The 27,926-nt window shown below is 44.4% G+C and overlaps 1 long non-coding RNA gene across 1 annotated transcript; it reads left to right on the forward strand.

The window, feature by feature from the left end:
• The first annotated feature begins 1,246 nt into the window (after positions 1-1,246).
• On the forward strand, positions 1,247-27,734 carry LOC307220686. Its single transcript, XR_013841045.1, has 3 exons — positions 1,247-1,272; positions 2,893-2,930; positions 27,486-27,734. It is a non-coding gene; the product is annotated as an uncharacterized lncRNA (long non-coding RNA).
• The last annotated feature ends 192 nt before the right edge of the window (positions 27,735-27,926 follow it).

A 27,926-nucleotide genomic window follows, 5' to 3' on the forward strand; every position in this document is an offset into this window, starting at 1 on the left:
GGGGCCAGCGGGTGGCAACACCAAAACGGGCCTTTTCTGCGGTGGCTCCCCAATTGTGGAATGCTCTCACTAGGGCGCTTTTGTTACATATATTTTGGTGCTAGGCAAAAACATTCCTCTTCTCCCAGTCCTTTGGCTAATTAAACAATCTATGGCCTTTTAAACTCTGTGGGGGGTGGGGGGTTGTTGTTGTTGTTGCTGCTGCTGCTTTTGCCTGGCTGAAATCTGTCCTTGAATTCTGATTATGGTTCTTCCTTGCTTGGATGGAGGATAAGGAAGAGCTGTGCTGAAAGCAGCCTACAGTACAAAGGCAACATTCATTGTTCTGCCCACTTCTGCCTCTGGGCCCCAGAAGGCTGCTCATAAAAGATCTCAGGCTGCAGAAGGTTGCCCAGTGCTGTAACGCATGACCCAACAGAGAAGCACGTTCGCCCTCAGGCACACTTTTGTCAAGGGGAAGGACCGTGCAATTTGTGCGTGTACACTGAGGCCCGCATTGCGTTTCGCACGCACAGTGGCAGGTGTGGAGCTTGAACTCAGTGCCCCGCCGCACAGACAAAAATTCTGGTTGGCTATGGTGGCAAAATGGCTGTCATGTTTCTTCAGGGTTGGAGGTGCTGCTGGCTCCCCACTCCTTTCTGCTGGTTTTTAGACGTTTGCTGCTAAAAATAATAAGCATCCTTCCCCCTCCCCCACTATCTCTCATGCTCTTTTTTCCCTCTTTCTTTCTTTGAAACAGGTCAATGGGCCCTTTGTGGTTAGAAGCTGAGAATCGTACAGCTGCTCTCCTTTGCAGAAAGAGGAAACATGCTTCCAACTCAAACAACACTGATTCTGGGAGGCAAAAATCATTCGCAGCCACCCCTCCCCAGTTTACTTCAGGTGACTCATTCTGCACTTGCTGGATGGCTTGTGACTCACTACATTGTTAGACATGTCAGTGTGATGGAAAATGATCTGCTTGAGCTCTGATCCCGGGAGACCGTTTCCTGCTTGCAGCCTCCCCACTGGGGAAGTCTGAGGACCTGCGGGGTTTTATTTCTCTCCCTTTCCCTCCCCCCCTCTCCCACCCCTTAGACAAAGTGGGTGGATGCAGATAGAGAAGATCTTATTGGAAGAAAGAGAAGAGGGTTGAGGTCAATGGAATCGGTTCCCTCTAGCTGACTGTGTCCTGTGCTGGCTCTGTGTGTGACTTTATCTGAATAGTAATTAGTTGGCAGGAAAAGACGAGCAGCTGAAGAGACAGGATGTGGTTGCTGTGCAAGATCTGAGGTCTGTTCGGATGGGAAGGAGAAGGGACAGAGCGAAATGCAAGTCACACCTGCCTGATAGACGCTGCTGAGATCTTCAGCGGGGAAGCATACTTGTCGCTTGTAGGAAGGATTCAAGCAACTGCTTTTTTGCTTTACCTTGAGGCAACCCCCACCCCTACAAAACACACACACACACACCACACCATGGTGTGATCTGTGTGAAACTAGGTCAAGTGTAGGGTTAGTAGTGCATTCACTTATGCAGCCACTCAGCATTCGGCTAACCTGAAAGCTGATGGTGGTTGAATTCCCCAAGAGGACCACTTGTCTTTTGGATGAGCAGTACCTCAACACACAGGAAATTATCTTCCTTTCCCTGCACCAAAGCGTCTATATGGCACAGTTACTAACTGATATAGCAATTTATCTGTCTGTCAGAAGTAAGTGTTCTGGTTTGCGAACGTTTTTCGTAAGCCAAACATCCGATGCGGCTGTTGGCTATTGTATCTGGGGCACCCGCACCAATTGGAAGCTGTGCCTTGGTTTTCGAACGTTTTGGAAGTCAAAGGGACTTCCAGAATGGATTAAGTTCGAGAACCAAGGTTCCATTGTATGTCAATACAGTAAAGGTATGGAGGATACAGCAGCTCCATAAAGGCAGCCAAAATGTACAGCAGAGTATTGCGGAGCCTTTTCCAATACAGTGGTATCTCTGCTTAAGAACTTAATTCGTTCTGGAGGTCCGTTCTTAACCTGAACTGTTCTTATCCTGAAGCACCACTTTAGCTAATGGGGCCTCCTACCGCTGCGCGATTTCTGTTCTCATCCTGAAGCAAAGTTCTTAGCCCAATGTACTATTTCTGGGTTAGCGGAGTCTGTAACCTGAAGTGTCTGTAACCTGAAGCATCTTAACCACTGTATGCTGTTTAGAAGGGGAAGTTCTCAGGCACTGCTGGGACTTTGGTCTTGGAAGTTCCCTCTCACTCACCGGTGGGCCTTCTATTTTGGCCTCCCAGGCCTCTCTGTTTGACCCATGAGGCCATTTTGGCCAAGCATGTCCACCTGGCCATCACATGACATTGGCACGGCTTGAATTCAGTACTTATCCTGTCACACTTTCGGCAGGGACCAGGTGCACTCTGGAGCTCCCTGTCATTCCCAAGTGCATCTTATTCCTTCCAAAAGCAGCGCAGTAGGGAAAGGCACCCAGTTCAACCAGTGCTAAAGCAACAATCAGAGCACACCTGCAATTGTTGCTTTATAGCCATGGCTTTGCCTTTCCCGTGCCTGATGTCACAGGACATCAAATGATTGGCAGCTGGACAGCCCCATCCACCTGCCAATGTGGCTCGCAGAGACTACTTTCAGATCCAGTCCTCTGGCCAAAAGTGGTTACTCACCCCTGCTCTAACTAGATTTTGCTGCTGTTATTCTGCCCCTAAAATAAATAGGGGTTACGTAATCTACATGAGCTTCTTTGTGAATGTTCTTCTTTACATCAACATAAAAGGAGTCATATTGGATTATACTGGATCATACCAAAGGTCGGGCTAGGCCTTCATTCTGTTGTCAGTGTGATATGGTCTTACTCCTTTCCAGTGCTTTTTAGGTGTTTTTGTTTTGTTTTGTTTTGCTTTAGGAAAGAAGGGTGCTGGTACTCACCATAAAGTTGTTACAGTAAGTGCCGTACTTTTTTTTTTTTTACTTTTTTTTAAGTATATAAAGCTACCTTTATTTAGACTTTTACAGAACAAGCCAATGAATACACTTGTAGGAAGTTTAAAAACAGTATGTCACCTTTTTACACCAACTATATTGCCATCAACTTGCTTTAGAAGTTACAGAAATTCCAAGTTTTGAATCCACTTTCCTCAATCAACAGGTATTCATAAATACAACATCTTAACCCCCGATTAATTTAATGGTATACAAGTGCCATACTTTTAACATTTGAAAAAAAAAAAAGATGCTGGTATTGCGTAGTCTTGAGTACCCCCAGAAAAAAAGAACTGCATTGGGCATTTTGCATCTTCCAGATCAAGTGCAATGAAAGCTCCACACAGGGTGCATTGCACTTCTCCAGTCCTGAAGTCACCAGCGCTTGAACGACGGCAGTCAAGCTCTCCCAGTCCAGTAACAACCATAGTTGTCACACCAGAGGCGGCTGGTAAAAGGTGCTTCTAGCTCCTGAAGCTACCTGGGCCTCCAGGGACAGAGCTGGATCCAATAGCAGCCCTAAACTGTGTACCTGCTTCTTCAGGGGAGTGTGACCCTGTCCAGGACAGGCAAGTGGACCAATTTCTTTGGCATGGGAACCCCTCCCCCACAGTGCCTCTGTCTTGCCAGGACTTGCTTGGGTAATGTGTCTCTGTGTATCCAGGCCCGGATTTATTCCTTCTACAAACAGATTGCTAATATGGCAACCCAGCCACGGGAGGCACTGTGCACAAATGGAGCCATGGGAGACCACTTTTATCTTAGCTTCGGGCTGCACCTGCTGGATTTTCAGCTAGCATCCAGTTCTTGGCAACCTGGTGCTACCTCTCTGAGATCTAATGGTTTCTGACTTAGAAGCTTCCCTTTGAAATTAATTGATTTCCTTCCCCTCACAAAGGGCAGCATTCACCATGATTGAAATATTACAGATATAAAGCATTACAATACCTGCAGCCCAGTTGGGGGAAAACCTTTTAGGGTGGCTTAATGTTGGGGCTGATATACATATACATATACGTATACGTGTGTGTATATAACCATTTTTTATTTTACTGGAATACTTCCTTTTGCATGGTGCTCACATTTGATTTATTGTTGAAATCTTCCAGGAGCTCACATATGCATACCTTTAGGGCACTTTTACACAAGCTTTTAAGTGTGCCAAATTTGGGGTTGTCATCCGCAAATCAATGCCTTGCCTTTGACCTGGTGAGATAGACAGGTAATCTCGGGATCTTACCTACAGGCTTGTCATTGCTTTTCACTTGCTTCAGTTGCATTTTACTTGCGCATGGATGTTTACATAAACATCTAAATTCTAAGCCTAGACAGCATTGGAAAGGGGAGCAGGCACCCCCACAACAAGCAGTTCACCCCCTCAATTGCTGAACCTCTGCGGTTACTAGAAAGAAATGTATTTTTTCCATATAAAAAATACAATTCTGCTAAAAATCAGCAGAAGGCTACAATCCTGAGCACACTCCATCAAGACTTACTTAAAAGAAGATATGATTAGGATAGGGACATTAATGAGAAATATTATTTCCCCATCAGGAGTCTAATGTAGCTTGACTCGCTGGAATTTACTTTGCCCCTTCTCTGCTGGCCAATATTTTCCGCTGGTGTCACTATTGGTTCTGTGAACCAGACAAGTAACTCCATGTGTGCCTAGCAGTGTGTTTGGCAATTGCAAAAACTTTTGAAAACAATGTTATAATCATTTATTTAATTTTTTTAAATGGCAAGGTTGAAGCCATGGCAAGGACCACCAGCCTGAACCTATGCTCTAATGCAGGGGTAACTTGCCCTATGGATGTTCTTGGAGTACAGCTCCCATCAATCCTAGTCAGCAGGTCCAATTACCAGGGATTGGAGGAGCCTGGAGGCTACCATGTTGGCTACACCTGTTCTGGTGTTTGCTTTATTTTCCAGCTGCTTTTGCCCCTTACGCCTTTGTAGTTTGGGGGAAGGGTGAAAGAAATGTATGAAGCTGTCCGCACTGAGCACAGACACTTGCAAGCTGGGTTTTTGTTTTAGATAAGAGCCATTTAGTTTTTACCTGTGTGAAGAGGTGCCACAGATTCAAAGGGGCTGTGGGGCTACATCACTACATGGCTCATTCTAGCTCCCCATTCTTTTAGGGCAAACATCTATAGCGTGGTGGTGCTTCTTTGCATCTAGATGAATAGGCACTTTGACACACCTTTATAGAGGTTAGGCAAAAGTATCCCATTATTCTCGCTTCCATTTCATAGCACACAATGCTATGGATCTGGTGCTTTTACAATCCTTGGGGTTTTTTTAGTCAAAGGTACACAGGGTGTCTACTGTTGTTGCCATACATCCGGAATTTCCTGGACATAGCTGGGATTTGACCATTGGAAACAGCGTCTGGGCAGAAATTGCTTAAATGTCCAGGGATATCCGGAAGTGTAGATTTTTGTGAATTTTTGAAATATGGCAATCCTAGTGTCTAGTCTGAGGGATGCAGGTGGCGCTGTGGGTTAAAGCCTCAGCGCCTAGGGCTTGCCGATCGAAAGGTCGGCGGTTCGAATCCCTGCGGCGGGGTGCGCTCCTGCTGCTCGGTCCCAGCGCCTGCCAACCTAGCAGTTCGAAAGCACCTCCGGGTGCAAGTAGATAAATAGGGACCGCTTACCAGCGGGAAGGTAAACGGCGTTTCCGTGTGCGGCTCTGGCTCTGGCTCTGGCTCTGGCCAGAGCAGCGATGTCACGCTGGCCACGTGACCCGGAAGTGTCGCCGGACAGCGCTGGCCCCTGGCCTCTTAAGTGAGATGGGCGCACAACCCCAGAGTCTGTCAAGACTGGCCCGTACGGGCAGGGGTACCTTTACCTTTACCTTAGTGTCTAGTCTACATTGAACTCAGTGAGACTTACTTCTGAGTTGACACACATAGGGTTGTGCAGTGAGGGGATCTGTTCATGTCTGCTTTGGTGGGGTTTTAAGTGGAAGTGATTCAGCTCTGGTGGTCTATTAATTGTGGAAAAAGCTGCCCATAGCACCCAACCTTCGCCTCTGATGTTGCCCTTCCCCCTTCTGCTTACAGCTTGCTTTGCTTTTTTAGATGGGGAGATGTGTTCATTCTGATGGGCCTTCCAAGCTATTTCTATGTGATGTGGAAGTAGCATTTCAAACAGAGTGTGGCGTAACCTCTTTCTAACATATGATACAAACCACAACTGTCTGGCATGGGCATGCAAGCCAGAACCCGAAGGGAAACGGCGCACAGAGCCAGACGTGATCTTTGATCGTACGTTGTGTAAAATTAACAGCGCCAGTCATGACAAGCCTTAAATGCCACATCTGTCAGGGGGTTTGGTAGCTGCATAACAATATGTTTTTAACCCCATTATTGCTTAATTATGCCTTCAATTATTTCCCCAACAATAACAACAACAACAAAACCCATTGCAAATAACAGGTGGTTTTCTGACAATTCTGTGCGCTGAAAACAGCCCAGAATGGAGTTTGTGGCATTTTATCCTCCAAAGGGAGAAGGCACCTGAGCACCTGAGCTTAATGAGTGCCCAACTCTGATTAACTCCTTAGCTGCCAGTTTTCCTTGCTCTTCTTGCTACAGGCTTTATATACACAGGAAAGCACTTCAGCAGATAATGCAGGACAGTGACACATTCAAGAAGTTTAAGTGGAATAGGAGAACCTTGCTGGATCAGACAAAATACCCATCTAGTTCAGCATCCTGTTTTCCATGATGGCCAACCAGAAGTGCATGAACAGAACATGAGTGCAATAGCCTTCACCTGCTTGTGTTGTACCAAAAGCACTTCACCTATTCAGTAGCAAGTGAGCAGGACGTTGTGAGGCAGCAGCTGCTTTTGCTATTTCCATGCAGACAAAGGCTTGTAGTTCAGCAGCCAAGCCAGGGATAGCTTCAAACAGCGAAGTTCTTTAGGGTGAAATCCAAGGAGCTGAAGACCATTTAAATCAGTGGAACTTGCTTCAGAGCAAATAGGCACAGGCTACTAAGCAATGGTCTGCCATGTTGGATTCATCAGTTCTAAACTTGCATAGAAACAAATGTATATACATTGATGCTTTAGAATGATCTCCAGAATAAGAATTCCTACCAACTGGACACTCTTTCCTCATCCTCTGCTGTCGAATTTTTGCTTGGTGCAGGGAATCATAGGGCTCATTCAAGTGGGCTTCCTCTCCATTTTCACAGGGAGCAGTTCAGGCCAATTGAGCCTGGAGACTGAGTCATCATCACCTGCAGTGAACCCAAAATGTCTGCTAAAATGCATCCAGCCAAGACTTCCATGAAGTACAGTAGGAGATCAGTACAGTGGTACCTCGGGTTACAGACGCTTCAGGTTACACGATTTTGGGACAGTTACTTCCATGTTTCGGCGCTCACGCATGCACAAAAAACCAAATCGCAACCCATGTGTGTGCAGATGCGGCACTGCGAGTTCTGAACGCTGCAGGTTGCGAATGTGCCTCCTGCATGGATCACGTTCGCATCCCAAGGTTCCACTGTACAGTGGTACCTCAGGTTAAGAACTTAATTCATTCTGGAGGTCTATTCTTAACCTGAAACTGTTCTTAACCTGAGGTACCACTTTAGCTAATGGGGCCTCCCGCTGCCGCCGTGCCGCCACCGTGCGATTTCTGTTCTCATCCTGAAGCAAAGTTCTTAACTCGAGGTACTATTTCTGGGTTAGCGGAGTCTGTAACATGAAGTGTCTGTAACCCGAGGTACCACTGTAATGTGGTGTGAGCAGCCTTTCATATGATTCCTCAGCCATTATCAGTCTACTCCTTCATGGCATCCCTGATAAGCTTCTCAGGAGATAATTGGGGAAGGGAACACTTTAAAGAGACAGAAAGGAAAGGAAAAGAAATTTAAAAGTTTAAAGAAATATGGTAGATGGACAGGACACCATGCTAATACATTAAGCATGGTAGAATATATATTTCATTTGCTTATTACCTTTGTATCTTGGCTTTTGTCCAAGTTTAGAGCATTGCACATGGTTTCTCCCAAATAAAGTGGGGAGAGAGAGGGCGTGGAAAAGCTAGCTCCCTGGGAAGGTAATTCCACAACTGTGGAGCCACCACTGAAAAGGCCTTGTTCATGATAAATTGTCTATTAATCTCCTCTTTGCTACTGGCAGGCCGGAGACCAAGGCCTCAGAAGCCAAACAGAGCTAAAGTAGATTCATGTGGATGCAAGTTCTAGATGCAAGGCTATTTAGGGCTTTAAATATGTAAACAATTATTTTTAGTTGAACCCATGAAGGACTGGTCTAAAATAGGTGTGATCTGTGCTTCCTGTCTTGCTTCTACTAGCAATCTGGCAGCTGCATTTTGAACCATTTCCAGTTTCAGAACTGTCTTTAAAGGCAGCCCCAAGTAAAATACATACATACATACAGACAGACAGACAGACAGACAGACAGACAGACAGACAGACATACTTATTATTAGTATTGTTATTAACTGAATTTTTATATCACCCTATACCCGGAGGTCTCAGGGCAGTTCACAGAATAAAATCAAAATATAAAATCACAAAATACACAATCAAAATAAAAACAACAACCCAATAACCTCCCCACCCCACATTTTAAAAGGGCATAGGATGTCAATAAAATCAACCAAAGGCCTGGTTAAAATGGAACTTTTTACGGTACCTGGCGCCTAAAGGTGTATAATGAAGGCGCCAGGTGAACTTCACAGGCGAACACTGAGAGTGTTCCACAGATGGGGAGCCACTGCAGAGAAGGCCCGTTCTCATGTTGCCACCCTCCAAATCTCTTGAGGAGGTACACAAAGAAGGGCCTTAGAAGATGATCTCAGGGTCCGAGTAGATACTCGTTTAATTCTGGATATAATCACTGCATGGGTAAATGTTCTCCAGGTAAGATCACAGCAAGTGAACCTTCTGGGAATTGTCTTCCAAAAAGGACCAGAGCCACCATACCTTTAAGCAGTGCTCCAGCAGGGCAACCTAGTTTGTCAATGATACCATCAACAAGGCAAGTCAGCAGGATCACTTTGTATACCTTCCAGGATAACCATCCACCAAGATAACCAATACAATTTCAGTCCTGAGACCAGGCCAGAAACCAAACAGGAATGGCACCGTCCAGATCTACGTAGAGTCAAGATGCTACCTCCCTCACCAATGCCTTACCTCAAAATGACAAATTTGGGTAGCTGTTCAAATTTGCCAGATTCAATGTAGATTCCTTTAAAAGGGGTCTCACAACTGCCTCCTTTAAGAGAGAAGGGCCACATGTAACTGGCCTGTCAGGTCTCTGTTTTTCTCACTTAGCCTTCTGTAACACATGCCCTTTGACTAGCCCTTTCCCAGGCCACCTTGCAACATGATGGGAACACTTCCAATGTGCTTCTGAGACTGACTTGAATGGGGAAACGATGGAGGAGTCTTGAGGCAGGCAGAAACTAAGGGCATTGGTGAAAAGGGAAAGATGAGTAGAGAGTTACTTGTGAGACACTGTGTGGAACGGGCAAAAGAAAGAACAACAGAAACGAACCCTTCACAGATGAATATATTGCAACTTAGTACGGTAAGTATTGAGAGTCCCTTTGATTTGCTGAGAAACTCCAGTGCATATTGGCCCTTTGAAACAGAGGACAATGCCCCACTTGGAAAGAATTTTAAACCACGCTAGACAGGATGGCAGCAAACGCAGGTGAAAATCAACTTGCGCTTGCACAGAAGTGCTTCCTGATTCACCTTGCATGCCGAGCCAAGGCAGGCCAGCTCTTCGTAATGCTGTCCCACAGAGCATCTCCGATTGCTCACCGCCTGGACCATGTGCTGCTGTCCCCAATGCAGCAGGCGCAGAGGCCTCTCTGGCTAGTGTGCCGTTATTGGATTTGAGACTGCAGGCAAGCCTGGTGCCTGCCGGACTTGACAACCACTCAGTCGGTGATCTGTCTCCTTTAAGAGAGCAGACAGGCTCCAAGGCTGCTGTGTTACTCCCACCGGTTCCCCTCCTCTCCCTGCCTCTCTGAGTGCAGCACAACATCAGAACGCAGCTGTCAGTCAGGCTCCTCGGGGAGCAGTCTGTATGTTTACATGAATGATCATATGGTAACCTCTTCCAGCTCATGGGCAAGTCGCACGGTTACCTCATCTGCAGTCAAATTACCTCATCCATGTGAAATGTAGCAAGTGCAAGACAGGGAGCAAAGCACGGCGCTCTCCAGGGTATGGCTCCCTCATTAGGAGACGGCAGAGGAGCTGTCCTCCGTTGGACCACTCAGGAAATAAACTTGAGATCTGTTAGTCTTATAATTATCCCTACTCATGGGCCCCTTAATAAATCAACGGGGCTTATTTCATGACAGGGAGAGGGGTGTGTCCCTGTGTGCCTGGGAGCCTCTTGTCTCGGCGGATTTACATTTACCCTCTGGAAGGCTGCTGAGAGTCCTAGGATGATGAGCACTCGGATGGGAGGTTAATTTACCCCTCTTTAAGGAAATAAAGAGCAGCAGATAAGGTTCAAGCGGGATGGGATGCTGTGCAGCACAGGCCAGGCTCTGAAATCTCATGTGCCCTGGCTTACCATTTCTCCCTTTAAAAAATATGGCGTGTGATGTCTAGGAATATAAAGTCAATTATCTTGGCCATAGGTGGCTGGGTTTATTAGACGCTGTCAAGTTATTCACAATGTAAAGGACATGTTGACCTACAGTGGTCTCTCCCTTCCAATCAGCGCTTACAACTTACAGAATCTCCTGTATTCTGTGCATCCTTCGTATTAACCCTTGGGTTTGCTGGGCAGATATTTGCTGTAGCGTTTCCTTTGCAAGCCTTGGCTTGGAAGAACTCTTGTTTATTTTGGGACAAGCCTTTTAAAAGCACACGGTTGGCTGGAAAGCGGGGGGGGGGGGGGGGCGGTGGAGGGGAGAAGGAGGAAGGGAGGGAGGCAAGAAAGGAATAATCGGCCACAGTCTCCTTTCTTTGCCAACGAACACCCTGGAAAAAAAAAAGGCATTTATGTATCATATATTTGTTTCAGGCTATTTATCATTTCTGGTTTGCACACATCGTGCGTGAACAGCTGTCCTTATCTGGCATGGGGCAGCATAATAAAAGGGAGATTATGAGCACTCTTTCCCTCTCCCCCTCCGCTTGCTTTCTCAGGCCTATGAATGTGGAGCTGCTTCTGAATGGCAAGGAGGACAGGGTCTCATGGCAGTAACTAATGCACATCTGGAGTTTTGCAGCATTCTAGAGATAGTTATTAGGGTCCCAGGAGCACCAGCCAGACTGGGAATGGGAACCTGGTATCCATGGTGAGGCTCCCTATCTCACAGCACCAGGTGTGCTTTTTCTTGGAAAGGCTGTCCTCGGAGGGGGAGAAAAAAGAATCCAGGAGAGAGGTAATTAGGAGCTACCTTGCACAACCGAGCCAGCTCCCGGGAAGGACAGTGCAGCGAGCGGATGATGTGTGCAGAGATTTCCGCCTTATGGAAGGCAGCAGCGTTTTTGTCTCTTTCTCCAGGGGAGTTGAGAGGAAGAAATACAAGGGTAGATAGCTACATGTTTTAAAGAAACCTGGAAATGCTAACATGTCTGTGTTGGAGCGCATCAGTGCAGGTTGTTCGCTGTCTTGAAATAAGATCCATATTCAGATCGATAGAGATTTGTGCCGAGGGGAAGTGTTTCTGATTATTTCTTTGCCTTCTCAATGTGGCATAGAGTGACTGAAAGAGATACCTTCCCTGGGCTGCTAACTGGAGACTAATTAATAAAACAAACCCTTTCCTGGCAGCTTCTGTGCACACATTCTCTCTCCCCCTCCACCCCCAATTTCTATAATACTGTATGTGAGACGACCATAAAATGGGTAGGGCTAATGAATGGACAGGCCTGCCTGCCCTGTTTGAAGCCTGGTATTTCATTTGTGAGGAAGTTTGGTTGGATGCCTTTTTGATACTGCTAGAACTGTTTGCAACAGTCAGAAAACAGTAGATAATTAAGCTCACAACAAAAATTGGTGATTGTCACTGGTGATAAACACATAAATAGATTCTCAGATGTATCACCAGAAGTATAGTGTCCAGATCAAGGGAAGTAATAGAACTGCTCTATTCTGCCTTGGTCAGACCATACCTGGAGTACTGTGTCCACTTCTGGACGCCACAATTTAAGAAGGATATTGACAAGCTGGAATGTGTGCAGAAGGGGGTGACCAAGATGATAAAAAGTCTGGAAACCAAGCCTTATGAGTAACGGTTGAAGGAGCCGGGTATGTTTAGGATGGGGAAAAAGAAACTGAGAGGAGATATGATAGCCATTTTCAAATAGCTAAAGGGCTGTCACATGGAAGAGGGAGCATGCTTATTTTCTCCTGCTCTGGAGGATAGGTCCCAGACCAATGGCTTCAAGTCACAAGAAAGGAAATTCCGACTAAACACCAGGAAGAACTTTCTGATAGTAAGAGCTGTTCTACAATGGAATGGTCTCCCTCGAGGGGTTGTGGCCTCTCGTCCCTTGGAGATTTTAAAGCAGAGGTTGGATGGCCATCTGTCATGGATGCTTTAGTTGAGATTCCTTCACTGCAGAGGGTTGGACTAAATTACCCTCAGGGTCCCTTCCAACTCTATAATTTTACGATTCTATGACTCAGTAGTGGTGGGTGGTAATCTTTTTCCTGTTCAGGACTTTCATATGCTGGATGGAATGAAGATGGAGGTATGGTTTATATGGTTACATGCCACCCCAATCTCTGCCGAGCAGCTGCATGAGATTCCAAAGGTCACGGGCACTCACCCAGGGTTGTGTTTCTGCTGAGACAAATGTCTTCTAAATATATGGCTTGCCGTACACGTATTTACACCTGGGCCTATACCTGGGGGAGAGTTCAGAGCACTGCATCTCAAGAGGGGCTTGTTCCCCACAGCAGTGCAGCACTGGAGTTTAAGGCATCCTGCACAACTTCTCAGGACCTCTGTCCCAGCCTGCCAAGATCATTCTGTCCCGCATGACCTCCACCTGGAGCTCTGGCTCCACCATTTTCCTTCTGAAAGACCCTTGCCAGAAAAAAAACCAAGCCTCATGTAAAACAACATCCCCCCCCCCCCCGTAGTCTTAGCCTGCCCAGCCTCCCCAGTCCCCTTGTAACCTCCTCCCCTCATGGCAGAGCCTCCTGCCTGGTTTATGGTTTCCATTGATGGGTTAATGATGTGCTTCTAGCAGCTTTTGTCATTCTCAGTAGTGTCTATCTTAGGTGAGGCCCTAGTATTTTCCTTTCAATTCTCCAAATATTATCTAAATTCTACCATTTATTAATTTCTAGCATTCACAAACTCTAGCAGTTATTAGTGAGTGCCCAAGGTCTCCTCAAATGTCCATACAGCTGGCTTGGTGCTGCAACAAAGCAAGCAGTGGCTCATGCTAGCTCTGAGTAGTAGACCCCAATTGCAATTACATACTCTGCATACTGAAGATAATGGTCTAGAATTTGCCAGTGTGAAGGGAAACAGGATTGTTTTAAAGGAATGCCACGTGGCTTCTGTTGTAAAAGAAGTAGAATCTTATCTATGACTTTGGTGGGAATAAGGAAGCAGGGAAGACTTCAGCACTGCAGAAGGTATACAGTCATACCTTAGTTCTCAAATGGAATCCATTCCAGAAGTCCATTCGACTTCTGAAAATGTTTGAAAACCAAGGCATGGCTTCCAATCGGCTTCCTGCAGGAGCTTCCTGCACTCAAGCAGAAGCCGCAGAAGCCATGTCAGATGTTTGGCTTCCAAAAAACATTCGCAAACTGGAACACTAACCTCTGGGTTTGTGACGTTCAGGAGCCAAAATGTTTGAGTCGTAAGGCGTTCCAGAACCAAGGTACGACTGTATTTTCAAACAACAACAATGGATTGCTCTTGCACCAGGAGTGATTCTGACATTCCATGGATTACTTTTTTTAACACATCAAAAAGGAAAGCATCCCACTCAGGATTGTTGTTCTGTAACTTCAGAGACTGCCATAGGTCGTCGTCATCATGATGTGCCTCCCACACAGATGCATACAGAGAGCCATGGGGTGACTCAGGAATGTATACAGATTTTTTAACAGTAGATCTAGCCAAATTAACACAATCCCACAAGTGCTAAACTTATATCCCTATCGGCCAGTGAATGCCGTCCCTTGAAAACCAGGCTCCCAATTGGGATCCCTTGTGATCTTGGTCTCGCAGAAGGAAAGCCACCCCTTTGTCTGCACTAAGTGGGAAGAGATCACTATGTGGAACAGATGTTCTGGAGTCTTCAGCAGCATGGAGAAAATAATCTGATCCACATACCGAATGGGTGCACATGAATGGCTTGCCAGGTGGAGACAGCTGCCGCAGAGAGGAATGCACATTTTCTTGAGAGCATCCTGTAGAATTTAAGAGATTTTCCATGACTTAGCAGCCAGTTTTGTTTGGTAGATAGCCTTCCTGTGCCTCTGCCCCGTGGTCCTAATCTCTGAAGATCTGCAGCATGGTAGGACTCTGTGAGGACTCTACTGCCAAAGTTTCTTGTCCTTTTCCAAAGTCAGTAAAGCAAACCTGTCTTAAAACTGAAGTCCTTTATATGCTTACCTGGGAGAAATATCCATTGAACTCAGTGGAGCTTCTGATATGACATGCAGTGTACATTTGCCAGTGCTGGTCCTTGCTGGTGGAAATCTACAAAGTATCCCCTTTGCCCATCTTGGGAGATTTTTTCTGATTTTTTGCTTCATGGTCAACAGATTTCATGGCAGCATTACAAATCAATAGCATAATAGTTTCACTGCTTATGGACATTTTTATTAATTAAACAATTAAGACCACATGGACATCGACTTGTGAAATGTTTCCCCTATTTTGCAGAAAAGGTAGCTTGCAAAGGCTGATATATTTTTAGAGAAGGGAGAGAGTTCACAAGCATATCAACTATGAAATATGGCAAATTAGCAGTCAGGTTCACTAGCACCATACATCCAGACACTTAATTTGCTGTATATATTTAGTTTATGATTGAACTAATTTATGATAAACTGTAAGAATTAGATAAACCTCCCAACTATTCAAATTCCCAACTATGACTGGGAGCCTAGAAAGGGTTGAAATACTAATCAGAAAGCATGGAGTCAACTTCATCCCACAAACCACAGTGAAGATGTCACAATAACAATAAAATGCTCCATTACCGAGGAAAGCAATTAAATCAAACTAATTGAATTACAATTAACAATTATTTAATTTTTGAAGTACTAGTGGAGCATTATATTATCAGCAAGCTGTCTGTATAGTATTTTGGCTGGATTATAAATGGTTATAATGACAGGGGGTTTCCTCTGGCAGCCAGATCCTAAACACATTTGCTTGGAAGTAAATCCTGCTGAATTCAATGGAATTTGTTTGCACATATGCATAGGATTCTAGCCTTAATCAGCCATAATGTTATAGTTGGGCCATAGCTGCTGTGTAGGCTACCTTGATTCTGTTTGATGACCAATGTGCTGTAGTGGTTAGACTGTTCTCCTTAGACCAAGGAGACCACGGTTTAAAGCTGCCCAGATGTCCTTTTCATGATGCTATTGGAGCAGTTGCTGTATATGTAACCCTGTTTCCAATACAATTTGCACCTGCAAAACATTGTTTCTTCATTTCCAGCTGGTGCGTACCCCATGGTTTCCTACTGAATTCCTGCAAATTTAATACACAAATATATATTTTTAGGGGGGATTGCTGTCTCATTTTGGTTGTGCTGTAGTGCAAGAGTGCCTCTCTAGTCAGCAATAATGCAGTAACATTGGGGAAGCATAATAGAAAAGCTAAGAAAGCAGAATGATGTATGGACGGTCTAGTATAAATCCACCAGCAGTGCACTATTATTGTGTCAATGGCATGTTGTGGAATACACAGCTGCCCCTGCACAACTCCCATCAGCCGTGAGGAGACCTTAATCGCTACTCAGCCCGGATGGTCTCACTCTAATTTACTTGGAGGGATGTTGATAATATAAAAATTGGGAGGGGAGTCTATTTTGCCCTGAGCTGCATGACATAATAGCAAGATAAATAATTTGATGTGACCCTTTCAGTACTTTTTAATGTGGTTGTACAACCTTCACACCCTATATTTCTGTAACAGGACAAAGGTTCACAGTCTGGATGGTTATATTGGTGCTGGGTGCAAGGAATTTCCCTTCAGATCCAGCTGGCTAATAGCTCTGGGAGTTTTCTGCCTTCCAACCTTCCAGCAATGCAATGACACTTTGCAGTGAAAGGGAGAACTAAAACCCTTGCATGCATCCCAGCATTAGATTATTCTGATCCACCCTTGCCTGCATCCCAAGGCGCAGCAGCCAGCTGCTGAGAGCTTGCTACTTTCTGCTCTGTGGTCCCCAAAGAATTTCTGTCTCCAGGAAATAATGCCAGCTCTCCCTCCCCTAAGAAGTGGAAGATGCAGCATAACAGATTGCACGAGGCAAGAAGACCAGTTACAGCAAATGTTTCTGCAAAATTCGAGATGCTCACTTACAAATAGAGGAGCCTTTTCTAGCTACTCTATTGATTTCATGGTAGCTGTGAAGTTCCCAGAGGTAGAGAGAAACAGGGTGTGGGTTGGTATGTTTGTTTTGTACACTTGGCAAGCAAGGACTGCTAGCAGGACCATAAGATGCTGCTTTATAGCAAGTCAGATCATTGGACCATTTAGTTCTATATTGTCTCGTACACTGACTGGCAGTGGCTCTCCAGGGTGTTCTGGGCAGGATTCTGTCTCCATCCTTCTGAGATATGCCAGGGACTCAACCTGGGACCTTATACATGGAAAGGTCAAGCCAATGGTGGGTCTACATTTTGGGAGCACTGAAGTTTGAACTGTCATGGGGGCCCCTTTGCAACCAGCAACAAGGTCTGGCGAACCATTGTTATCGTCTTCAATGGGGTTGTTCCAAGACAGATCATATTAAAAAAAAAATAGCTCAGGTTTGGGTTAAAATAGCTGTACTGTATTATCTCATATGTCAATGTCACTGATGTGAATAAAAATGCTCCGTGCCTTATAGTTTTCGAGTCATGACCCTTAAAAAAAACAACACACCAATAAGTCACTTCTGGAGCCGCTCCGAAATTAGGGGCCCTGAAGCTCAAGCTTTGTTAGTTTCATAGCAGATCCACCCCTGGGCCAAGCTCTACATCCCTTTCCTAGAGAAGTACAATCCTATTGAGTTCAGTGGACTTGACTCCCACTAGGTTGTTCTCTATGGGTCTTCATGCATTTTAGGGCTCTCACTCAGTTAAAGAAAACCTAATTGATTCATTAATTGGCTTATTAATTCTTATTAATTAAATGTGCATAAAAACGCATGGCAGAAAAAGCGGGGGGACCATTCTCTTTAGAGACAATGTACACATGTGGATGCCACAGCCACCATCTGAGAAGAGGGATTCTACAAGAAAGAATGCTTCTTTTATAATGGCAATTGGCAACTGCACTTTGTTTATTCAAAGGACCTAACCTTTGTTTTAATTGCCTGATTCATAAGGGACATCTTCTTAGCAAACCAAAATGTCTTATCAATCTAATTGATGAAACATTACAGTCCTAATACACTTGCTGAGATGAAGAGATTCCTCCCCAGACGTGAGTACAGGGTTGGCCCTATCATTAGGCAGACTGAGGTTGTCAGTGTGGCAGAAACAAATGTGAAGTGGTAGATCCATGACTGAATTTATCTTATTTGGTTACAGTATTTATACCCTCCCCTTCATTGTCAAAAAATCTCAGGATGAGTTCTAACAGTAAAAATATAGCATAAAATTCCTCAGTAAATGAATGAGAGCCATTAAAAGAAAACGCCACGAGTTCCATAATATGACCTCTGTGTGTGTGTGTGTGTGTGTGTGTGTGTGTGTGTTTAAAAAATAAAGTAGCTGTGAGGCAAGGGTGTCTATCAAAAATTGATAAGGGAACTGGCATTATTAGTCAATTGATTAATTACATTTCTATACTACCCCTCATCTGAGAACCACAGGACGGTTTACAATATAAAAACACAAAAATATGTACCAAGGGTGGTATTTGACTAAGTCATATTCAGAGTAGATCCAGTGAAATTAACAGTAAGCCTGACCTGAGCTTCTCCACATTTCTGCTTGTCCCGGACCTAGAAAGCATGGGACTGAGAGGTTTTCTGCTTATCCTGAGCAGTTTTTTATTTGTCCTCATGCCTCTTTCCCCGGGAAAACCCACTGTTTACCACTGAATCAGAACAAATCTGCAGAAAAACTGACTGAAGTTTGCTCTGATTCATTGACAAACAGCTGGTTTCCCCAGGAGATAGCGGTGGGACAAGCAGATGTTTGGATGAGCCCCAATTTGCACTTCCCAGAATGGTATTGTACACAAACACCTGAATTTTGCAATGCATCTGTACCTAAGTAATGCGTACAAAAGCCTATATGCTAGGGTAAAGTATGCATTAACTGAACTTAATGCTGGAAAACTGAAATTGACAAATTGACCCGTCCCTGTTCATGAGCTAGGCCCAACTGATTTCAATGTGTCTACTCTGAGTATAACGTCAATGGATTTCCCCTGAAGCATCTCTTTGTGAGCAAAGACAAGAGAAACTACACTTTGAACCGGGAGCAACACAAACAGGAGAGAGACAGAGAAAGCTGACTTTTGGGAGCTCTGTAAGTCAATGGCATCTAGGGGACCTCTGTCTGAAGATCTGATGCAGCTCAGTGGATTTGGCTGTCTGCTGAAGGGTTAATGCTGTGCACCGACCTATGCACAAACTGTATGTTTGCAAGTAAGCAGGCAAATGACATGTCAGAAGGGCAGCTTCATGTATGACATCTGCAGTATATGGAAATAACATGGACGGGGAAATCACGTATGAAGTGCCTGTCACTTCGGTATGCCACAGAACTCTTAAGCTCTTCCTTATCTTATTTCTCTGCTGCATGTTTTGTAATTTTTGGTGTGTGGAAGAAACACGTTTGTGCCAACCAAGCAATTAATCCTATAACAAGTGAAAGGAAAAGGGGAAACTGTTTTTCTAACGCTTTACATGTAAACAAAGCAAAACATTGGATGCTGTGAGATGTGCACCCCACATGTTTCTTGCTTACCACACCAGGAAAGGGGGGCATTTTGCAGTGCCGGTTTTGTGACAGAAGAATGTCTCCAGCAGAGACACACTGTAGCTTTATGGAAATTAATATTATTCAGGTTCCTTTGTGTGGATGACTTTACAAACCATAATGCTGCACATTGAATATATCCATGGCTGTTTGCTGAAGTGAATCGTACACACAGTTGGAGACTCCAACTCTGCCAGTGCCCAAGAACGCAAGTTGCATAAAAAGAGGCCAAATCATATGTGACAAGAAGAATCAGCCCTTCTTCATTTATCAGAGCCCCCCCCCCCCTTCCTGGACAACCAATCTTCTAAAATTCCCTTGGCCATAAAAGGGCAGAGCCCACACAGTTGACAGGGTCATCTGCTCTGCAAGAAATGACAAGGAGAATTTTAAAGAAATTACGGCAGCTATAAGAGAACATATAGCACATATGCTAAACTCCATTCTTTTCTTTTTTTAAAAAAAATATTTTATTAAATATTTTCTTGGTTTACAAAAGTGCATGCCTTGTCTATTTTTTTCAGGTTGTACAGTCTTTCTTACAAATCAGTTACATTTGTTGTGAGACATTAGTGTTGAGTCCAGTATAAGGTTGGGGAAGAAGAGGGGGGAGGGGATGGTTGGGGTGGTGAGGCTCATAGTCTTTTTATAGTGTATGTGTGGGGTTTTGTGTCAGCATCAACTGGGTAGGTTCTCTTTCTCTTTATTTATTACATTTCCTTGGTTGTGAGAGGTATTGGGGGGCAGGGTGTGATTGGTTGTCTGTGGTTGGCTGCAGTGGGGTGGGGTTTGCATTTGTGAAGGGGGAGGACTTGTTGGGTCAGGTAAGCCAGATTGATTCGTATGCTGTCAGTGGATTCTTGTTGTTGTCTTGTTGGACTGTGTATGTGATAAAGGGGAGCCATACTGGGGTGAAGGATTCTTCTATTTGTCCCCGTGTCAGTTTCAGTTTATTAGTTAGCTTTTCTATTAAGGCTCTTTCCCATACAATTTGATGCCATTGGTCCATGCTTACCCCTGACAGGTCTCTCCAGTGTCTGGCTATGAGGCTTCTGGCTGCTGAGAGTAGGTGGGTTATAAGCTCTGTATAATGTGAGTGGTCATTATGATGTTGGAACATGTTCAGTAGGGCCAGTTCTGGGGTGAGTTCTAATACTTATTTAGTTATTTTGCATATCTCTTGTGTTGTGGGGATTTTCTTTAGTTTGTTTTGGAGAAATGGGTATGCTGTTGTGGGGATGTTTTCAATGGTGTCTCTATCCAAGTGGACCCATTGTTTCATCTTGTTTGTAGGTTTTACCTTTTATTTCCACACCCTTGATATCTGGGGCTGCTCGGAGTCAGATTGCTAGGGTTCAAGGGCCAAGATGAATAGAAAGGGAGACAGTGGGGCAACCTTGTTTTGTGCCTCTTTGGATTCCATATTTTTAATTCTGCATTTTGCTGAGGCTTGGGTGTAAATTTGTTTGAGGGTTTGTAGGAAGTTGGGGCCAAATTTCATGTTAGTTCATACTGCCAATAGATATTTCCATTCTAAGCAATCAAAGGCTTTAAGGATGTCTAGGGACATGATCACTTGTGGGAGTTTGGTCGTTGTGCTGTGTTCTATCAGATTCAGTAGTTTCCTACTGGGGTCTGTTACGTTGTGACCAGGGACAAAGCCTGCCTGGTCTGGGGCAATTAGTTTGTGTAGGAAGATTTTTAGGTGGTTAACCAGGATTGATGTGAATATCTTGTAGTCTTGGTTTATCACTGAAATTGAGTGGTATGATTCTATCTTTGAGGCTATCTTTGAGTGGTTTTGGGATAGAGACTATTTTGGAAGAGGTCCAGGTTTGGGGGATGGGGCCCCTTTTATGAAGTTGTTAAATAGATGGGTCATGTCCTTACATCAGGGGTTCTTCGAATTTTTTGCAGAATTATGAGCCATCTGGGGCTGGGGCTTTGTGTGGTTTCAGGTTTTTGAGTACCATCTCTGTTTCCTCTGGTGTGATAGGGCTGTCCAGGAAAATAACCGGTGTCAAAGATTTACCTAACATATCTTGCACTCTGAATGAAATGTGCTGTCCCCCCATGTGCTGTCTGCAGAAAGAAGCATCTTATGGTGGTACATCACAGTAGCAAGATGCTGGTAATTACTGGGGAAGGGCCTTGGCTCATTGGTTGACTACAGAGGTGCTATCTTGTGCCCAAGTTTTTTTTGGGGGGGGTCTGGTGCATGGCACACATGTCATGTGCCCTGTACATGTCACACTAATATGACATCATGTGGTGGTGTGTGTTGCACATGTGACATTGCATCATTGGGAGGAGGCCAAGCACAGAGCCCAGTGAAGCATGGCTTCCTCTCGCATGCTCAGGAGGAACCAGCCACTGAACTAGGTCACACTCAGCTCGGCCATTGGTCTCCTCCACCCTCTCAAAATTGAGGGGCCCCACATCCATGTCAGCAGATTTTGAATTAGGCACACTAGGCCTCTTGGCTCATGAGGACATTTTTGTCAAGCCACACCCAACTGCCCTACAGCTGGTAATGAAAGGCTGGTTGTCAGATCTCCAGACACTGTAAGCAGTACTGAACTAGATGAACCAATGGTTTGACTCACTATAATCTGACACATGGGTGCCCCAATTACTTAGGGAATTTTCACACCAGCACCGCATATTACCATTGGCCTCTGGCACTGGAATGACTATCCTGACCCCATACAGAGTGCCACTATCAGTGCTGTAACATTACTGTCACTTATTAAAATGCATTGGACTTGATTCACCTATATTATTGCTCTGTTTTGATGCTTTGCTGTTTCGACGTTGATTTTAATAGCTTTATATCAACATAGAAGCATGGTAATGATCATTACCTCTTTTAAGGTGTTTCTTTCTGGGGGGGGGTGTTTAAAAGCATTTTTCAATATATATATTTTAAAAATAATAGGGAGAAATACTGAAAATTTCAGAAATCCCAAAGTTAAACTGTAGGCCATTTCCAACGTCTCCTATTAACGTTAAAATATGTGCCTCTGGATGCTCATTCATCATGGATGTTTCAAAATCCTGATTTTGAGGGTGTCACTTTAAATAAATATGAGGGCCCATCATCAATGAGATCCCCCGCCATGTGATTATTTGCCTGTCAGAATGGAATCCTTGTGTTCTGGACCATGCAAGCCAATTGACACATTTGCAGATTATAAGCCTGGGGCAGTGTAAGGCACACCCAGGCCGTTAGGATGAGGACAGCACAGGTGGAATATACGTTCCCATGGAAATTATTCATGTTTTTCTTTCTTTGTCCTACTGCTGCTTTCCTCATGGATGAAGCTGCAAAGAATGCTGTTAAACTCGGGTCTTTGGATGCCTTTGGGTTGGAGTTCACACATGAGCTAAGATAATGTCTTCTCCCACCACTGCCAAAGGAATTAAGAGCATTGGATCTATGATAGAGTGAGAGGCCCTGCTCATGTGGAAACAAATGACTTCCGGGAAGGGGGGGGGGTATTTTCTGCATTCATTTTGTATTTAAGAAACATGAATGAATATTAATTCTGTTGAACTGATTCTGAGTTTTTAAAGAAGTATTTCAGATTTGTCTTTCGGGTTTACAGTAGCACCTTGGCTTACATAACCCTCTGGTTATGTAAACTTCACGTTACAAAAGTGGCAAACCCGGAAGTATTGGACTGGGTATCACCGCGCATGCATGCGCAGAAGTGGTCTACGGCCCCGTGCACATACACAGAAGTGGTCTACTGCTGTGCACATGCGCAGAACAGTGATTCTTGGGTTGCAGAAACCTCAGGATCCGGTCGGACCTCCAGAATGGATCCCATTCGCAACCAGAGGTACCACTGTATTTTCCTTCAGATTTACCGTATTTTTCGCTCTATAACACGCACCCGACCATAATACGCACGTAGTTTTTAGAGGAGGAAAATCCATAGGCATGCCACCCATAGGCATTCCCTCCATAACACGCACAGACATTTCCCCTTACTTTCTAGGAGGAAAAAAGTGAGTGTTATGGTGCAAAAAATACGGTATTTTCCTTGAAGCTTAATGGTTTGCATTGCATTCTGTATTCACTGTCACCACGGATGTACATGGAAAAAGCCCTCCCCAGCAAGAGCCCTTTTGCTGCAGGGGCCCTTGCTGAGATGTGGGCTCTTTTACACCGCCAGCAGGGTTCAGCCTATTCTTCGGGGGGAGGGGAGTGAGAGGGGCTTTCCCCCAGCTTTTTCCTGACTTAAAACACACACACACACACACTGGACTAAATCTGAATTAATGAAACACGAATGAAAGTCTTCTGAAAGAAGTAAGTTATGGAAATATTTTTCAACCTGAAAAGTGAAAGAAAAACACACACTCTCCCCCCTGCCACCATGCCCATCCCTGACTTCTTCATGTGCAAAGGGGAACCAAGCAGAGGGCCTTTTCAGTGGTGGCGCCCGCCCTGTGGAACGCCCTCCCACCAGATGTCAAAGAAATAAACAATATATGACTTTCAAAAGACATCTGAAGGCAGCCCTGTTTAGGGAAGTTTTTAATGTTTGATGTTTTATTGCTTTTTTATTTTTATCATTAATATTCTGTTGGCAGCCGTCCAGAGTGGCTGGGGAAACCCAGCCAGATGGGTGGGGTGTAAATAATATATTATTATTATTATTATTATTATTATTATTATTATTATTATAAAGTCCCATAGTCTCCAGTTCCCTTCTGTCTGTGCCTTGAATTAATATGTGCTAGAGGAATCTCCTGAATTCTGAGATGCAGGTGTAGAAGTGTTCTGTTTTCAGATTCTATTTTACAAGTAACTAGGATATTTTTTTAACTGCCTATGTGTCAAGTGTCAGCTTTATATATGTTGTGGAAGTACATTAACAATTTTATAATGCCACCAATTACCGGTAGTGAGTGAGACCCAATCATCATCATCGTCATTACTATGATGATTACTACTACAGTGGTACTTCAGGTTACATACGCTTCAGGTTACATACGCTTCAGGGTACAGACTCCGCTAACCCAGAAATAGTACCTCGGGTTAAGAACTTTGCTTCAGGATGAGAACAGAAATCGTGCTCCGGCGACACGGCGGCAGCAGGAGGCCCCATTAGCTAAAGTGGTGCTTCAGGTTAAGAACAGTTAAGAACGGACCTCCAGAACGAATTAAGTTCTTAACCCGAGGTACCACTGTACTACTGGGGATGGCCCCTCCCGTTATTCCACCTGAGGTGAAGCATGAAGGTGACTAATTTATTTTTCATGTAATTTCAGTGGGACTCCTAAGCATGACTAACTTGCTTTGGATCAAGCCCAACTCATGGCTTTAAACTGCACTTATGGCTTTATATACCATGAACCATGCTTTCCTTCTGGGTCACATGCTATCCCCTTAGGTCTGGGGGGATTCTGATTTTATGTTCCTTTCTGGAGGGATGAACCTAATCCGTGGTGCTGGGGGACTTGTTTATCGGCTGTGTATACACTGTAATTTTAAAGCATATTGCTTCTTCCAAAGAACCCTGGGATTTGGAGCTTACGCCACCACAGAGCTACAGCACCCAGCACCCTTAACTATCTACAGTTCCCAGGGTTCTTTGGGGAAACCATGTGCTTTAAATGTGTGGTGTGCATGCACCCTATCCCTTACCTGGAAGTAAGCCCAACTGAACTCCATGGGGCTTACTTCTGAGCAAGGCATGTATAGGCTGCACCATTAATCTGTATCAGGTTAGCAGCATCTGAAGAAGCATGTTAGGGTTAAGTGTAGCCACGATTAGCTGATAACTGTTTTCTATGAAGTAAATTAGCTACACGCTGTGCATTAGTATCAGGAAAAGAGTTTTCATCGCTGAAAGAAATATTTTTAGAGGTTCAATGCAGCGACCAGAACAAATACCCAAGACTGGAATAAAGTGTTTGTAATTCCTGATCTCCCATGCTTGACTGAGTGCCACGGGAACAAAGTATTTCCCCCCCATCTATAGCTTTGCTAGAGAACTTGAGTGTGGAGATAGCACTTCAGTTTTAAAACAACCATCCTGCATAGAATCACTTTGACTGCTATCTCTCATCTCCTCCATATTCTTTTATTGTAGAGAATGTCAACAGATGTACTTGAATGAAACCTTTGCCATACAGGATCTTTCCCACTGTTGGAAAAGAAGAAGAATTCATACACATGCATAATGTTTCTGTGCGTTAAAATGTACTTGCACACTGCTGCAATGGTCTTATGTTTAAGAACTGGATACACTGCAGGTTGCAAATACACCTTTTTGTGGGAGGCAGCTGACAGGTTTTTGCTATTTCATTGATTTTGGCATCACTGGACAACTGCAATGAGAAAAAGTTACAGCCAAAGTCCTCTAGTGGTAGCGGAGCATTGTCAGATGTAGCAGGTAACTGCTGCTGCATTTGTCTTTAACAGCTGTGCAAAAAGGGCACTGTCTGGACTTGGTGGAAAAAACTACCAGGGGACCCTCTGGGATTTTACCATCATGACTGAGTGTAATAAAAGCCCCAAACTATTTGGTCTATGATAATGGTCAAAGATACGCAGATAGCAAGGAGGGCACGTTGTATTCAAAATCTATATTTTTCAGAATCATCGTGAGATAAAAGACACTCTCAGCATTCCCTAAAGGGCAGCAAAAGCAGTTGATATATGAGAGCAGTTGGTGTAACAAGCTGCAAATACTTGGACTTACCGTTGCTTTAAAGTAAAATAACCACAGCTAGCTTGCCTATTTTGTTCTACATCAAGCACTGTTTGCTGCCTGATAAGAAGCTTCCTTCTTATTTGTGTCCCAGCCGGTCAATGACTTCCGGTTTGTGGAACAGCAGGATGGTGATGCCACAGAGGCAGATTTGGCTATGTGATGATGTCATAAACTCAATTCAGTGGGAGGGTACAGCTGTAGAACAACAAGAAAAGCTATTGGACCTGGGAGAATTGATCTGTACGCACCACAATCAAAAATATGGGTCAGGCAAAAGTGTGGATGAGCCTAAAGAAACAAAAATAGAGACAAAAGCAGCTGCGTTGTGAGGATCATCAATCAAAAGCTCAGTGGAAAACTAAAGGAAGGGGGATCTGCTGTCTCTGTCTCCTCTCTCCCATCCATTTGCCCTCCTACTTTCATTAAGCCACCCTCCCTATGAATACCATCATCTGCTGCTATTGGAAAACCACTCGGCCCTCCCTCTTCTCCTGCTCCTGGTAACCTTTTGATGCCTCTATCAGTTTGTGCTGTGTGGGAGGAGAAGGCGGATGTCAGTCAAAGTATCCCATCAGCCAGCATAAAAGGGAGCAGCCTCTGAAAGACTGACACGAAAATATGTGAATGGCTTCTTCCCACAAGCAGTTCTAAGCATGCAGAGGTTCCCCCCCCCCAGCTGCTTCCTTAAAGGTTATTATTGGGAATGGAGTCCCTCCTCCTTGTTCTTCCTCATTCCCCCCACTTCCATGCCAGACTTAAGGGGGCCTAAAACAAGCAGCTCCCTCACTGCCTTCATTCTTCCTCCATCAGCAGCAGAGGCGCTTGGAAAAGCCCAGCTCATTATTGAAGGTTACGATGCATCATAGATAGAGCTACGGTTGTTTCAGGTGTGTGTGTCAAAAGATCAGGTGTGACTGGTGGGAAGAGGACTGGCTCCAGCTGCAGTTCAGAGAGACCAGATGGCTTGCAAGGAGTGGAGTAAGAGACCGAGGGAATTCTAATGATTAGAAGCTCTGAAAGAGTCTTGGGATACAGGCGAGCTAGGCATCCTGGGAAGTTTAGTAATTACCATCTATGAGGCAATTGTAGGACATTATTGCATGCAATGCTCAATTCTGCAGAATGCTACCCGAACAGGTGAACAGACCGGAGCAGTGTGAGCTTGAAACCGAATTAAAACAACTGTTTCTGTTCCCAAAGTGCGCTTGTTAAATCTGTGCTGATTAAAGTCAAATCAAAGGAGGATGCAGGCCACAGTGTTTCATGTGCTCCATCTGTTCAGAGCAGACCTGTATTCCAAACAACAAAATAGTGCTTGCTGACTAGAGGATGGCATTCAAAGAATGAAAATAAGATGGATCACTCCCTTGTAAAATGGTACCCTGCTGGATTGGTGCGTGTGCCAAAAATGGCGGACTCAACTTTGACTTGATTGACCAGAACATTAGGAGCCAGTTTTGCAGACTTGTTCTGAATTTTTGCATATTTACAAAATAGTACGAAACATAAGATCAGACTGGATTATTGCTGTGTGCAGTATCGCTGAAAATCCCAGCCAGACCAAGCTATCTGCTACTGGGAAAGTATTTGAGCAAAGGACATTGTGAACCACCTGCCAACTTTTTCTTTTATTGCAGGGCTTTGAAGAACGAAGTAGAACTTCAGCACTTGAAGCCTTTCCTCATACCTATATGAATTTCAGCTGCTGAATTTCTATCCTTTTTGAAGTTGGTACAGGCCCAGAAGCCTTGTGAGAAAAAAGTTGATAGTGCTGTTATCCTTTCACAAGTACAGAAGATCTCATGTTTCTGGCTACATGTTATATATATCAACTAATGTGAGGGACATTCTGTTTTTCATAATCATTTGGCTTCATATAAATCTCACTTGCTCCTACCTCCATTAAACCAGTGTTCTAAACATGGGAAAGGAAGAGTAACAACCATGTTCTGTACCCATTCCCATTTAGAGTTGCCATATCTTGAAGAAAAGAGTTAATAAATTGCTCAGTATATGGTGACTTCTATCCACATCACTCTGTTATAATGGGGTTGTGTGTGAATCTCCCTGGGTTATGC

The sequence above is a fragment of the Podarcis cretensis genome (assembly GCF_951804945.1).
Source record: "Podarcis cretensis genome assembly, chromosome: 7".
NCBI lineage: Eukaryota > Metazoa > Chordata > Lepidosauria > Squamata > Lacertidae > Podarcis > Podarcis cretensis.